The sequence below is a fragment of the Nyctereutes procyonoides genome, unplaced genomic scaffold (genome assembly GCF_905146905.1).
Source record: "Nyctereutes procyonoides isolate TBG_1078 unplaced genomic scaffold, NYPRO_anot_genome, whole genome shotgun sequence".
Classification (NCBI taxonomy): domain Eukaryota; kingdom Metazoa; phylum Chordata; class Mammalia; order Carnivora; family Canidae; genus Nyctereutes; species Nyctereutes procyonoides.
The window spans coordinates 21,557,414-21,570,977 of NW_026575037.1; positions in this window are offsets into that span (position 1 = coordinate 21,557,414).

Consider the following 13,564-nt stretch of genomic DNA (forward strand, 5'->3'; position numbering starts at 1 on the left):
CAACAACATGGATAGAACCAGAGGGTATTATGCTAAGGGAAATAAGTCAGTCAGAGAAGACAGATACCATATGGTTTCACTCATATATAGAATTTAAGAAACAAAACAGCTGAAAACAGGGGAAGGGAAAGGAAAATAAAATGAGATAAAAACAGAGAGGGAGACAAACCAAAAAGACACTTACCTAGGTATTGCTAGAGAAGAGGTGGGTGGTTGGGGTAATGTGTGAGGGCATTAAGGGGGGCACGTGATATAATGAGCATTGGGTGTTATATGCAACTGATAAATCATTGCATTATATCTCTGAAACTAATAATACACTGTATGTTAACTAAATTTTTAGAAGAGATTTTATTTATTTATTTGAGAGAGAAAGAGAGAGAGAGAGAAAACACAAGTAGGTGGAGCAGCAGACAGAGGTAAAGGGAGAAGCAGGCTGCCCACTGAGCAGAGAGCCTGACGCAGGGCTGGATCCCAGGACAAAGGCAGATGCTTAACTGACTGAGCCACCTAGGTGCCCCTAAATTTTTAATTTAATTAATTAATTAATTTAAATATTTTATTTATTTATTCACATGAGACAGAGAGAGAGAGAGAGAGAGGCAGAGACATAGGCAGAGGGAGAAGTAGGCTCCCCCAAGGGAGCCCGATGTGGGACTCGATCCTTGAACCCCAGGATTACACCCTGAACCAAAAGCAGAGTTCAGCTACTGAGCCATCAGGTATTCCTAAATTTTTAATTTTAAATAAAATTAAAAAGAAAAGAAATATGTGTGCATCTAACATGAATTTTCAGCTCTACTCTCTTCCTTCTCAGGGTTTTTTCCTGGTAACCAACCTCTAGTCACCTGGTTTGAAAAGGAAAATGTAAGCCACTCTTGTAAACCAGGAGCTCTTCTCAGGTGTCCCCAAACCTGCCTGTCCTATTACTTACTGTAGGTTCTTCTCACTTGAAATACATTCTACTTGAAAAATAACATCAAAGAAAAAAGAAGTGGCATACAACTAAGTGAAGCGGAACTGGGTTTTTAAACCAGATTTCCTTCTGAGAGTGATCAAAACTCTTCTGACCTTAAAAGTGTCCCTGACATTTCTAAACTTAATGACTAGTACTTTCTCCCTATGTTTAAATATCCTCCAGTGTTCACTTCCTTTCTTCATACCTCTCTTTACAATAAAAGTCTTACTATACCAATAACTCTCTCGCAACCAACCTCAAATCTCTTGCCCCCTCTTCCTTTGATGGTCCAGTCTAACGGATTTCCACACTGAAGGAACTTACCCATCTGTCTTCCTCATCCCTGTACTTAAGCAGCCAAGCGTTGTGGAGAAAAGCAAATAGGCATATTGGTGTCTAAAAATTCATGATCATTATGTTCACCACTGCTAAACAATCATATTCCATTTTGTTTGTGTCCGCCTAATAACCTCTACTCTCTTGTTTTGATTAAGGCTCTGACCCTTGACAAAAATCACGGGACATGTCACTTAGCTGTCTCGTTACCAGGTCTTAACACCCCAGCTTCTTTGATTTCTTTTGGTGTGTTTGTGTACATTGAAAAAAAATAATATGATAGAGTAGGAACTTTCACAGTTTTTAACTAAATTACGTCCCTCGCAACATAAACGGATACACTCTTAAAGATGTATGTAGTTGAAGAGTTTAAATCGTGATTAAAAACTCACTATATGCTTTGACCAGGGTAGAGCTCTGAACGTGTAAAAAGAAAAAGTACTACTTATAATAACAGAAAAATTGTTTTAATAAAGCAAAGTTTGGAGTTCTGATCTAAGGGAGGAAGAACCTGAACTCATCTCCTCCACACCAAATCCATACCTACTGATAGAGCTAGTCTTCATAAAGAGGAACTGAGGGCTCATTGAACAACTTCTGTACAACTAAAGATAGAAGGACCACACAGAAAACAGAGAGATAGAGATGCAGTAAAAAAAAAAAAAAAAAAAAAAGGGACCCCCCCACCCCCAGCCTTGCAAATTGCAGTGAGGAGGGATAGTACTGAGAGACCATGAGTAGCTTTGTCTGCCGTGTGGCACAGAAGAAAGCCTAGGTTTAAAAGAACAACTAGTATCTGAAGAAACTAGGCCTAGAATCTTACCAAATTGTGAGAGCTGCTGGAACTCTCTCTGGGTTGGAGAGGCTGGAAAGTGCCATGATTCCTGTTCCCATTCCACCTTGATAGTACAGATAGGAAAGGGTTCTGGGCACCATAACTAACCTGCCACCTCGATGAGCCCCAGGGCCCTAGCACTCACCAGCCCCAGGCAATCTGGTGCACAGGAAAAAAGTGTTGGTTTCCAACAGCAAGTGGAATATAAAGGAACTGGTCCTAGGATCCACCAAATGTCAGGGAAGCTACTGGAACTCTCTGCCCTGGAGGAGCTGACAAGTCCCACAGTCTGTGTTCCCTGTCTACCTTAATATGATGAATGGGAGTAAAGTCCAAGAACCGTAGCAAACCTACTGCCTCAGTGAGCCCCTCATCCTTAGCCCTTACAAGTCCTAACCAACCCGCCAAAGCATCCCACACATGATGCACACTGGGACTCCCTGATCAGAGCTCTCCACCACTCTAGTGGTCACACCAAAATAACATAGGTACAAAGCACTCCAGATCTTCATTACTTTAGGTCCAGAGGGCTTGCAAGGGCACATGTCAGTGCAGAGCGCTCTAGGACCTTTTGGCTCATGCTTGCTTTGGTCCCAGCCATGCATCCAAGGTTCTCCCTGCACAAAGCACCCAGGAACCCCTGGCCTGTGCCTACCTTGGTTCCAGCCTGTATGGAACACCTTTGAACTTCCAATCTGCATCCTACCTTGGCTCTAACTTCCTAGCCATGATGATCTCTATACTGAGTACCTTTGGACACCCCAGCTTGCACGCACTTCAGCTTTAGCTGTCCTCCTTAGGTGCCCTCTGAGTAAAGACCCCTGGGATCACCCCAGCCCATCCCATGTCAGCTATAAGTGTCCTACCAGGGTCCCCCTGCATGGGACACCTCAGGATTGCCTATCCCATGTCTCACCTTGCTTAAGCTATCCCACTGGATGCCTCTCATGTGGAGTGCCCCAGGACCTCTGACCCATATCCTGCCTTGGTTCTAGCCACATTTCCAGGGTACTCCCTGAATGGTGAGCCCAGAATACTCCAGCTGGCACCCAGTTTGGTTTTGGCTATCTTGCAAGGGTACCCTCTGTGCTGAGAACCCAAGGCTCATGCCCACTTCAGCTTAATGTCCTCCCAGGGTGCCCTCTGCTCCAAGAGCCCTGAGACCACATAGGCCAATATACACTTCTCCTTAGGCCATCTTACCAGGGCACCTCGGCAGAGAGTGCCTCAGATTCCCACACTAGACACAGCTCCAGTCAGCCAGCAAAGTTACCAAACACACAGTCTGCTCAGGGGATTACCATGCACAAGACCATTCCTTCACATTTAGGAGAAGTGGACATTACATCTAATTCACAGAAATGAAAACAAAAAGCCAAGTAAAATAGGGATACAGAGAGATATGCTCCCACCAAAAGAATAAGACAAAACCCTAGAAAAAGATTTAAATGAAACAGAGATAAGCAATATGCCTGATAAGGAGTTTAAAGTAATAATTGTAAAGATATTCACCAGACTGGGGAAAAGAGTGGAAGATCTCAGTGAGAAAAAGAACCAATTAGAGTTGAAGAATACAACTGAAGTGAAAAACACACTGGAGAGAATCAGTAGTAGATTAACAAATGCAGAAGAACTTATCAGTGATCTGGAAGACAGAGTGATGGAAAGCACCCAATCTGAACAGCAAAAAGGAAAGAATTTCAGAAAATAAGGACAGGTTAAAGGATCTCTTAGACAACATCAAATGAACAAACATTTACATTGTCAGGGTTCCAGAAAGAGAAAAAGAAGAGTAAATGGAGCAGAAAATGCATCTGAAGAAATAAAAGCTGAAAACTTCCCTAACCTGGGGAAGGAAATAGACCAGGTTTAGAGAACACAGAGTTCCAAACAAAATGAACTCAAGGAGCTCCATCCCACAGCACACAATAATTAAAATGTCAAAAGTAAATAATAAGGAGAATTTTAAAAACAGCAAGAGAGAAGCAAAAAGTATGTACAAGGGAAACCCTATAAGGATATCAGCTAATGTTTCAGCAGAAAACTTTTGCAGGAAAGAAGAGAGTGGCATGATATATTCCAAGAGCTGAAAGGGAAAAAAACTACAACCAAGAATATGCTATCCAGCAAGGCTATCATTCAGAATTGAAGGAGATATAAAGAGTTTCCCAGACAAATGAAATCTAAAGGAGTTAATCACTACTAAACTGTCTTCACAAGAAATGTTAAAAGGAATTCTTTAAATGGAAAAATAAAGGCCATAATCAGAGGTAAGAAAATCATTTTAAATTATCTAAAATATAACTACATATACAAAAAATATGAAGGAAGGAGTAAAAAAGTTCTTTTAGAATGAGTTCAAACTAAACTACTAACTTAATATAGACTGCTATACATTTTGGATCGTATATTTGACTCTCATGGCAACCACAACCCCCAAACCTATAATAAATACACAAAAAATAAAGAGAAACGAAGTATAACACTACAAAAAGTCATCACTCTAAAGGAAAAAGAGGAAGAAGAAAAAGCAGCAGCAGCAAGAGCAGAAGAAGAAAGGAACAGAGAACTATAAAAATGAGAAAATAATTAACAAAATGAAAATAAGTACATACCTATCAGTATTTGCTGTAAATTGCTGCCGGTCAGGGCAGCCCGGGTAGCTCAGCAGTTTAGTGCTGCCTTCAGCCCAGGGCATGATCCTGGAGTCCTGGGATCGAGTCCCATGTGGGACTCCCTGCATGGAGCCTGCTTCTCCCTCTGCCTGTGTCTCTGCCTCTCTCTCTCTCTGTTTCTCATGAATAAATAAATAAATAAATAAAATCTTGAAAGAAGAAAGAAAAAAGAAAGAAAGAAAGAAAGAAAGAAAGAAAGAAAGAAAGAAAGAAAGAGGTCTGAATATTCCAGTCGAAAACAAAGGGTGGTAGAACAGATAAAAAACAAGACCCATCCATATGCTGCCTGTGACTGACTCACTTCAGACCTAAAAGCACATATGGAGTAAAAGTCAAAGGATAGAAAAAGATACACTATACAAATAGAAGCATGCAGAAAAAGAAAAAAAGCCACCATAGTATACTTACATTAGACAAAAAAAGGCTTTAAAACAAAGATTGTAACAAGAGACAAAGAGAAGCATTACATAATGATAAAGATGTTGATCCAACAAGATATAACAATTATAAATATCTATACATCCAACAACGGAGCATCTAAATACATAAGGCAAATCTTAACAGACACAAAGGGAGAAATTGACAGTACAGCAATAGTAGGTGACTTTAACACCCCACTGACATCAGTGGGGCAGAAAACCAATCAGGAAATGGTGTCTTTGAACAACACATTAGGCCAGAGGGACTTAACACATACGTGTAACATCTATCTAAAAGCAACACAACACATATTCTTTTCAAGTGCATATGGAATATCTCAAAGACAGATCACATGATAGGCCATAAAATAAGTCTCAATAAATTTAAAAGGATGAAAATCATATCATGCATCTTTTCTGACCACAACAGTATCATACTTGACAAAATATTGGTGAACCACATTGAACAATATGTCAAAAAGATCATTCACCACAATCAGGTGGGATTTATTCTAGGGATGCAAGGATGGTTAAATATTGGAAAATCAAGGTGATACACCATATCAATAAAACTAGAAATTAATCACAAGAAAAAAAAACTGGAAAAAACAGAAACATGTGGAGGCTAAGCAAGATGCTATTAAACAGCCAATAAGTCAGTTAAGAAATCAAAGAGGAAATAAAATACATGAAGATCAATGAAAATGAAAAAAAAAAACACCAAAAAACAGTCCAAAATCTATGGGCTGCAGCAACAGCAGTTCTAAAAGGGAAATCTTTAGCACTGTAAAACTCTCTCAAGGAACAAGAAAAATCTAATAAACAATTTAAACTTAAACCTAAAGGAACTAGAAAAAGAACAACAGACAAAGCCCAAGGTTAGCACAAGGAAGAAAATAATAAAGATCAGAGTAGAAACAAATGAAATAGAAACTAAAATCAAACAAACAATAGGAAAGATCAATGAAACTGGGAATTAGTTCTTTGAAAAGATAAACAAAATTGATAAACTTTTAGCCATACACAACAGGAAAAAGGAGGACAGAAATAAAGTCAGAAACAAAGGAAGAAAAGAAGTACAAGAGAAATACAAAGTATTGGGATGCCTGAGTGGCTCAGCGGTTAAGTGTCTGCCTTCGGCTCAGGGCATGATCCTGGAGTCCCACATTGGGCTCCCTGCATAGTCTGCTTTTCCCTCTGCCTTTCTCTGTCTCTGATGAATAAATAAATAAAATCTAAAAAAAAAGAGAGAAAGAAATACAAAGTATTTTAAGGGACAACTATGGAGAATTATATGCCAGCAAATTGGACAATCTAGAAGAAATGGATAAATTCCTAGAAACATACAATCTTCCACTAGTGAATCAGGAAGAAATAAGTAAGTTGAACAGACCAATTATTAGTAACAAAATTGAATCAGTAATCAATCAAACAAACAAATATCCCAATAAACAAAAACCCAGGACTAGGTAGATTTATAGGTGAAGTCTACCGAACAAAATGAAGAGTTAATACACAAAATACCTGTTCCCCTCAAAGTATTCCAAAAAATAGAAGAGGAAGAAAAGCTTCCAAACACATTTTATGAGGCCAGCAATACTCTAATACCAAAGCCAAAGACACTGCAAAAGGAGAAAACTGCAGGCCAATATCCCTGATAAGCATAGATGCAAAAGTCCTCAACAAAATATTAGCAAATCACGTTAAACAATACGTTGAGAAGATATTCACCACAATCAGGTGGGATTTCTTCTGGAGACGCAAGGATGGTTAAATATTGGCAAATCAACGTGATAGGGCATATCAATAAAAGAAAGGGTAAAAACATCACATTATTATCTCAACAGATGCAGAAAAAGCATTTGACAAAATTCAACATCTGTTTTTTTATCAAAAAAAAAACTCTCAACAAAGTGAGTTTAAGATGAACTTATCTCAAAATAATAAAGGCTATATATGAGAAACCCACAGCTAACATCGTACTCAATAGTGCCACTGTGGAAAACAGTGGAGTTTTCTCAAAAAAATAAAAATAGAGATACCATATTATCCAGTCATTCCAATACTGGATATTTGCCCAAACAAACAAACAAACAAACAAACAAACAAACAACTAATTTGGAAAGTTATATACATCCCTATGTTTATTGCAGCATTGTTTTCAACACCCAGGATGTGGCCCCAACCCAAGTGTCCGTCAATAGATGAATGGATAAAGAAGATGTGGGATATACATACTGTCTTACACAGTTCTAGGGCCTAGAGGGTATTACGCTAAAAGAAAGAAGTCAGACAAAGAAAGATAAATGCCATATTATTTCACTTATATGGGGAATCTAAAAAACAAAGAAACAAAAAGCAAAAATAGGCTCAAATACAGAGAGAAAACTGGTGGTTGCCGGAGGGGAGAATGGTGGGGGAATGGGCAAAATGAGAGAAGGGGAGTGGGGGGTATAGGCTTCTAGTCATGGAATGAATAAATTATGGGGATAAAAAGTATGGCCTACGTAATATGATCGATGATAATTAGTGACCGATGGTGGCTATGCTTGTGGGGAACACAGCAAAATTTACAGCTTTCTTGAATCAGTATGTTGTGCACCTGAAACTAATGGAACATTGTGTGTCAACAATACTTCAATTAAAAAACATGAAGGCTGAGATGTACATATATTCCTTGAATTTTCCAGATTAGAATAAACTGAATAATGGAGCAAGAAGCCGATGTGCAATGAATGAGTTGAGGAATTACTACTCCATATCACTTCTTGCTATTTGCATTTGTGTTTTACTGTATCTTTATTCATTTTCTATTTTTGCTACCTTTTTTTAAAAGTCCATTTTTGGGGATCCCTGGGTGGCTCAGCGGTTTAGCACCTGCCTTTGGCCCAGGGAGTGGAGACCCGGGATCGAGTCCCGCATCGCGCTCCCTGCACGGAGCCTGCTTCTCCCTCTGCCTCTTTCTCTCTCTCTCTCATGAATAAATAAATAAAATCTTTTTTAAAAAGTCCATTTTTATTTACTTATGCTTCCTCTTTTATTAAGGTTTCTATTTATTTGGGTTACTTTTTTCCTTTTTTGTTTTACTTACTGTTCTTTCTCCAACTTTTAGATTTGGCTGTTTAATTCATTTTTAAGAACACTGATGGACATATATTTTTAAGCTAATATTTTTCTCTGAGCACCATTTTATCTATAACCCATGAAGTCTGTAGTGTTTTATGTTTTCTAGAAATCCTGCAATTTAAATTCATATTTCCATTTCAACCCAATTTGTCTACTAGAAAGTTTGTAAATTTTTAGGAGAACACCTTTTTAAATTTTGCTTAGGTTATAAATGTATTGCATATAACCAGAGATTTTAGCTTACGTTAATCTATTTGGGATTTAATTAGATTCCTTTACAGATTCATACACATGGCCAGTTTTCACAACTGCTTCATGCCCACTGTTATTTGGATATAAAATTAACATAAATGTATAAAATATATCTTATTGACTACTTGTTAGAATGTTCTATATCCTTTACTTATATTTTGTTCACTTGAAGCATTTACTCTATGCTTCTCTAAACTATGAAAAGTTTACTCACTTGCCTTCTTATTACCTGTCTGATGTCATTCCTGCTCTATAAAATTTACTCCCACAAGCTTCAGGCAATGTCTATTTGTCCCTATGATGAGAAATAATAAAATTAGCTTACAGTTTCTTTCTTTCTTCTTCTTCCCTCCCTTTCTTCCAACATCTAATTTTATTGAATGTTAAGATCTTTCTTGGTGTTTATATTTGTTGTTTTACATATATTTAGAATTCTGTTTCAACTTTCAATTATATTATTTGATTTCCACCTATAACCTATGAAGAAAGGAATGAAGGGAGGAAGGAAGAAAAACAGAAGGAAAGTAGAAAGTTAGTGAAGAAGAAAAAACAATTGAAAAATCCATCAATCAGAGAATAATTAAATATATTATGTCACCTCCAGCTTTTGAAATACTATTGACATCTTATAAAGAATGAAATCAATCCATGTGTATCGATATGGGGATAGGTCTATCATACACCCAGTGAAAATGAAAGTCTTAGAATAATATATAATGTATTCTATGCACTACAAATGCCATCTAATATATATAAAACCAAAAATATGTGCATATGTATAAAAACACATTTTTAAGTGTGTATAGAAGCATCTGGAAGACAACAGCAAATTCTTTACAGTGATAATCTCTGGACTGAGGAAGTAGAACTGGAGTTTTGAGAGGAATAAAGGAAATTTTCATTCTTTATCATGTTTAATTTATACTGTTTGAACTGTTTTACAATGTTAAAGAGTTGCTTTTATATGTGACAAAAATATTATTTCAAAACTATAATTTAAAAGATATTTGGTCACAGAAAAATTTACATGATGCTAGATGCATTTTATATGAACTGAAATCTTTAATCTTTGGAAAATTTAATTTGGATCATACTTTCTTTCTCTTGCTGAGAACATCGAATATGTCCATATGCTTTGGGTTCCACAGACCGCAAAGGGTCAGTGGGTTTCCAGCAGTTACATACTGTGCTCAACTTTCTACAGAAAAATCAGATATTTTCCAGCCTTGCTTTAGAATGTTCCCTTAAAAAGGATTTACAGTTTTCTTACAATGAATGGCAAGTAAAACAAAGCCTTTATTTTCTTCTTTTTTCTTTCTTTCTTTTTTTCTTTGATGTTGCATGTTGGAGGAAGGAAGAAAGACTTATCATATCAGTGTTGGTTCTCTGGGGAGGGTTCCTGGGTCCTCCAAGGGGCACCCATAGGACTGAGGAGCCCAAGATGGGTAAGTGCTGAGCAGCGGTCACAGCCACATCACTGCACAGGGGGTCTGTGGACCCCCTGGCTCTCTGTGCACACAGGGCTCCTGGCCTTCAAGAGGAACAACAGAACTAGGACAAAATCATGACCAGAGGTTTCCCAGCTGCTGCTGCAGTACCATAGTTTGGCTTCTGCGGGCCTTATAATGGTCATTTAAAGACTGAAGTATATGAAATACAGTGCAATGCTCATTTAAAGACTACAATAGTTCCCGAGAAAATAAAATATATAAAAACGAATTAAAATCCTTGTCAGTGGAAGCCTTTACTGTCTGATGATTGGTCTTTAATTTACATTTGAGAAGTGTATTAGGCAAAGTACTTCTCAGTTTAAATTAGATTTTATACTTCCATGCTCTCCATTTCTCCTCCCAGGGAATCATGCTGAGTTTCCCTGAATTCAGTTTTAAATTGTGAGATGTTCCCTAGGGTTTTGAACTTTCACCACGAGGAAACAAACAGGTATCTATGAACTGAGCTTCCCTTTGAGAAATTAGTTTCTCTCTGCAGAACCAGGCAACACCCTTTTAAAGTTTGGAGTACCCTAGGGCAACCACCATGGTAGGGATGCTTTGACCATTGGCTTAGGGCCCTATACCGCAGGGGTTATCACAGCGGGGGTGGGGGTGGGGGGTGGGGGTGGGGGTAAATCACCTGAACACAGTTTGCTTTCATGTTCATCATGCTAAAGACCATCTCACAACATCACCTTCTCTAAAAAGCAAAATGACCACTATTGTGACATTAATCTCAACACTTCACGCATCTCACTGAGGTGATAACTCATTGAAACAGTTACATTGCCAAGCCACCTTGTTGGACTGGGCTTGTTTATAACATTGTCTGACTTTTTCAAAGTTTCTCCGATCTCCTCAATCCTTCAACTTCCCTGCCCACATATCCTGCCAATTCTGGGCAGTGACTTCGGCGGGACAAAAAATATGGGACGTGAATCACCTTCTGGCCAAGCGCCATCCTCTACTTGTGCCTTGGGTCTCATCTCTTCTCCCCTTTCCAGGAATCCTCTGCAATCTGCTCTGCAATATTTTCTCGGTGTCTCCCACCTGTCCTTCTTTACTGACTTATTCCCATCTAATTAGGACAGGCTCAAATTTCTCCCATGCCATTAAAAAAACCACCTGCCTTATCCCCATCTCTCCCCTCCATGTCACCCTCCCTCTCTCCCCATCACTGTCACACTTACTGCCAAGCTCACTATAGCCACATCTCTGTTTTTTGTACCTTAGGTTTATCCCTCAACCTGTTTCTATCTCAATTTCACACTTAACGATGCTGTTCTTTTCCAGATTACCAATAGCCAGGTAGCGTTTTCGGTCCTCATGTTTTCTGGCCTCATCTCTTCTGGTTTTCATTGGACCAGTCCAGCCATACCTCATCAGTTTCCTTCATCACACCTCATCCTATAGGCAATCACTACACTTTAGATAACCTCAAGGCCCTGAACTAGGCCTACATCTAACCCTGAAAAACTCATCTATTACCTTAGTTGTAATAGACATCTGCTACCTGATGATGGCAAATAATGCTCAGAGCTCTGTTCTGATACCCGGGCTAGTACAGATTGGGTTCCCAGGCTGGAAAATTAGCAGCCAAGAGCATTTTGGGGGAATACTCTTAGGGATCTACATCTGTGGAAGGAAAAGGAAGGAGGCAGTGACGTCTATCAACTCTGGGTAGCTCGGAAGCCGAGATGTCCCTTAAGAAGTGTCCTGAGTTGGAATGAAGGGTCTTTTCTTAATAACTCCCATTGGCCAGTCACTGGTTAATGGCAGGCTGCCCTTGGAAGGAGTTATGACCTTGGGAGAAAAGATTTTCTTCCACTGAAGCAATTGCCTTAGGAAGCTGATAATAGAGAGCTCCCAGCAGCTGAGAGAGAAAGTCTTTTGTTTCTGAAAGGAACCTGGGTTGGTCATCACAGCATTGGCTGCAAGAATCAACTGCTTAGGGCAGCCCAGGTGGCTCAGCGGTTTAGCGCCGCCTTCAGCCCAGGGCGTGATCCTGGAGACCCAGGGTCGAGGCCCACTTTGGGCTCCCTGCATGGAGCCTGCTTCTCCCTCTACCTGTGTCTCTGCCTCTCTCTGTGTTTTTGTCTCTCATGAATAAATAAAAATGGTATTAAAAAAAAGAACCAACGGCTTACTTAATATTTTTGCTTGGCTACCCAACAGATACCTCAGAAATAACATTTGGATACTAAACTCTTCATGCTAATCCTTACTCCCTCATACTGCTTCTTCCTCTGGTTCTTCCTACCACACTTAGATGGCTATCATCCACTCACTCAACTGTGAAACCAAAGTGTCCCCCTGAACCTTTTGTCTGGCTCACCCCCACCCACGTGCCATCAGTCTAAATGTCATGATGACATCACATCCTAAATATCTCTTGCTCTGGCTTGCACCCTCCCTGCTGCTGCCTCTGTTGATTTGCAACCCTCCTGGGAGTTTCCCAGATAGAATCTGGAACTGGTCCCTGTACTCAGAGGGCTGGTACAGAGGCCGCCCACTCCGGGTTGGTAGGTGGCCGGTGTAATAACCAAAGGGAAGTTACATATGAGGTCTGTCTTTGGCAGCAGTAAGATGAAGAGATCCTGCTCCTCAGATCTTATGATTTATCTAGAGGCCTTAACTAGGTTCAGTCATGTGTACCATGCAGGTGTTCTCAATACCACATGACTACCTCAAGGCTACATTTTTGGAGTCACTTCTGGGAATGGGAAAGCAAATGGAACCCATATTCCAAGGACAGGGGAGGAAGTGAGAAGCTGGGATCCAGCTCACAGGTCAACCAGTGGTCACATCTTTTTGGATGACCTTCCAAAAAAAAAAAAAAAGCCTCTGGTGTAAATTACCATCACAGTTTGCTTGCATGACGGTATTCTTTTCCTAAAAGTGGTTTCCCTATGCCTAAGTTTTCCCCGCTTCACACCAGTCTCTCCTTACAGCAGTCAGTGGTGTCTTTTTAGCAATTACTAGAAACATCTCATTTCAATCAGTGACTTCCAAAATCTTCAGTTTAGCCTACAAAGGCCTTCATCATGGGATTCCAGTCTCTCCAGGTTTATCTTGTTCCACTCTCTCCACACTAGATATTTACTAGCTTCTTGGAAGCATCATGTTCTCTACACATGTTTTCCACATCATCCTCCCTCGCCCTGTTCTCCCTTCAAGTCTCAGCTTATATATCACTTCCTCAAAGAAGCCTTTCTTGAGCATCTAGGACTAGGCCGCATCTCTTGGTGTTTGCTGACAGAGTGTCTTCTTGGCACATGTCATCTTGTGAGGATTTGGCTAATATCTTCATTTCCCATCAGAATATACGCTCCATAACAGCAAAAACGATGTGTCTTATTCACTGTTTTGTCTGCAGTGCTCAGCATGATGTGTAGCATATGGTATGTGCTTAATATTTGACTTCGTGTGTGCCATTCCCTCTATTTGGGATGTCTTCTCTAGACTTGCAG